We start from the raw sequence: 3,485 nt of genomic DNA, 5'->3' as shown, positions 1-3,485 counted from the left end.
TATGTTGTAATAAAGGAATTTTATAAAAACCAGACTTTGTAATAATAATAATATAATAATAATAATAATAATAATAATAATAAATAATAATAATAATAATAATATATATATATATATATATATATATATATATATATATAACTTTATTCATCCAAAAAATGGAAATTCGTTTACAGACGTGGCATGCATTAAAATGTATAAACACAAAGTTGAGAATCTATGGCAACAATATATACATACATATATATATATATATATATATATATATATATATATATATATATATATATATATATATATATGCAAATGCACAAAAATGTAAAAATATACAACCAAGAACCAATAGCAACACTTTATATATTAATTTGTTAAATTGAGATAGGCCATACCTCTGGAATAATAAAGGAATATTATAAAAACCAGACTTTGTAATAAAGGAATTTAATAAAAACCAGATTTTATTTTGAAAACAATTTTTTAAAAACTTAGATTCTATAATGAAGGAATTTTTAATAAGATTCTATAATTAAATCTTGAAATTCAATTTTAGGCTTTAAAAAGTGCATCCAAACTTATTTATTACCGTTTTATGACGGTGGGTGACTTAAGTTCGTCAAGACAGAATCCAAACAATGGCCATTTCAATGAACACAACCTCGTGAAAACGTCATTCAGTTACGGTTTTGTTATCGGTTGTCTCATCAATAATACATGAAATTAGCTTTACACGTTGGGTCGAGCGAAGAAAAACATTACGATTTCATTGTCGTCATGTTGGGTATGAGCAAAAATAACAAATGTTCATGGAGTCGCAACGAGTTTAACGATTTTCCTGTAGCTGGATGGAGAGGGTTCAAGACAATCTGAAGTGGGTCGTTTTTAATGTTAGTCTATTTTTTGTTGTTTTTTTTTTTTCCTATTTTTTTATTTTGTTTGTTTTCCTTTGCTGTTTTTTTTTTGTTTGTTTTTTTGTTATTTGTTTTTGTTTTTAGTGTTTGTTTGTTTTTGTTTTTAAGGGTTTTACGGCGCTTGCAACACATTTAGGTTATATCAGCGCCAGGAAAAGGAAGAAAATGGGATAGTAAAAAGTTATATAATTACAATTAAAGCACCCAAGAAAAGGTAAGACAAAGGGGAATTGGTTCAAATAGGAAACAGATGTAGATTCCAAGAGCACACTATCAAAGTACTTCGTTTGAGATCACCTAAAAAAGTCTCATCCAGACACAAGCACAGGTCCCCACTAAGAGGGACACACTCAAATGTTTACAAATTACATATAACATGTAAACAAACATAATACAGTTCATAACAGAGATGATTTACAAGGAAAAAAATATCATCTCCCAAAACTAACTATACATTTGACTGTTTCCCTCTCAGCCAGGACATCCGACCAGGGCCAGGACAAAACCAAGCAATCTCATACCAAGACAAAGACAGAAAGCATGTTGGAAAACAGCTTAAAGGGGATAGAAGACACGGTAAGTACCTCCCTGCCCACTGTGGAGGTAGGGAACCCCACCCAGGTTTTTAGTGTTTAAAACGACTTGCAAATAGGGGTTCAACAGTCGTGAACTATTGGAACAATGGCGGACGCCATTATCTCCATCACCGCCCTTATGAAATACTTCTCCGACGAGCCTAAATGTGTATCCAGGGGAGAAAAACATTATAAATCTGATCTTGTTTCGACTTCTATACATTCTTATCACATGACATGAGAAAAAGTTAAAGTCAGCATGAAGAATAGAAACTACCGATTTTCTGTATTTAGAACCAAGCTACTGTTGCTGGGCGGACGTGACATCAGACTGTTGAATCCTATTAGCAAATACTATTTTCTGCAGCCCTGATAGCCGAGCGCAATTATCCAGGTTTTTGACCAATCAAATGCATGGGATTTGAGACACGTTCTCAAAACCACTCGGACAAACATAACTGGTTGTTTATAAAAGATATAATTAATGAAGTAGGCGTCTTCTGTGGTCTCTTATATATACTTTTCAGATCGTCATATTTTATGTTATTGGTTTTCAATCAACGTTTACGGTAACACATAGTTTTGTGAGATGGTGTAATTGATAATGGGTAGAATTAGTGTGTGTTTTTTACACAAGAGATACGATCAACGGTAATCCTGTGTAGTTTGCTCGGACAATTCGAAGGGGCGTGTCTACGTTTCCTTCTACTACAAGTGTATTATATGCAAGAATTGAAATCAATATTTGACAACATGTCAAGTTGGTTTGAGGGTGTTTCCCTTACAACAATGAGCCCATAATACATTGGGTAATCAGGCCTGAAAATAAGTGCACGTCGGGTGTACCTGAACTTGTAATAGACACCTAGATAACCACACCTCTCGGACAGTCGTCATAATGTAAACAATGACAGTGATTGATAAACATATCAAAGCTACACAGGTTTTACTATCGATGGTATGTGTCTTGAGTTCTACCGCTTGATCAATAGACGCAACACAGAAAGCTATGTGTAAACTTAAACGTTTATAACATCATCGAGGAAATCGTGTGATAACTGGCGGTATAAAAAGGATCAGAGAGAAGTCGATTTCACTCTCGTTATAAACAACACACCACGCTTGTTGACCAGGTTTAAAGGTGTGTCTCTAAGTCCATGACTTGATTGGCCAAAACTTAAATGGTTTATTGAATTATATAAGCGCCAGGAATATCTACACGACAGATAATGTAGATATGAGAAAGAGCTGAAGTAGAAGATAGAATGAAATGTACCTCTGCATTTAGTCTGGGACGAAAATCATTGCCCGTATCCTTGCCGATAGTCGAAATGCCTTTGTATCATCAATAACAACACAAATTTAATGAGGCCTTAAAACTCGCCCTTCAAATATCGATCGATTTAAATTATACCAATCTTGGCAAAAACTCTCAAACCTGGGACCTCGCGAGCTCTTTAAAGAATCCCAGGTTGAGAGTTTTTGCCAGGATGAGTTTCATTTAAATCGACTGATATTTGAAGGACGAATTTTCTGGCCAAATATTTGGATACATGTTTATATTGTGCGGCTATGTGGTCTAGTGGTATGACACTCGCTTTCGGATAGGTAGGTCCTGGGTTCGAGCCTCGCTCGGCGCATTGTTGAGTCATTGAAAAATGCTATTTACTCACATTCTCTCACCGTACTCAGGTGTAAAATGAGTACCTGTCCGTTAACCGCGTTGTGTATGTCCGATAAAAAAAATGTAATATCGCCTAACAGGCATCGTCCTGTCCCGATCCACATGTTAAGCGTTGCTGTTGGCCAGGGACCCATTGTAAAGCGCATTGAGCACATTTAGTGGATATTGCGCTATATGAAAGCTCAATTTAAAAAAAAATAAATTTTTATTTACTTTACAGACTATGTCAGATAACTGTTTATACCGATCCTGTTAAGTTGCCACGTGATCTGGAAGTAAAGCGCGTTCTCCACTCGTCAAATATTCATGTCTCTGTTA

This window comes from Berghia stephanieae, chromosome 6 (genome assembly GCF_034508935.2).
Source record: "Berghia stephanieae isolate SIO BIC M18660-M18661 chromosome 6, UCSD_Bste_1.3, whole genome shotgun sequence".
NCBI lineage: Eukaryota > Metazoa > Mollusca > Gastropoda > Nudibranchia > Aeolidiidae > Berghia > Berghia stephanieae.
The sequence above is the reverse complement of the archived record's forward strand: the minus strand, read 5'-3'. Positions refer to the sequence as shown.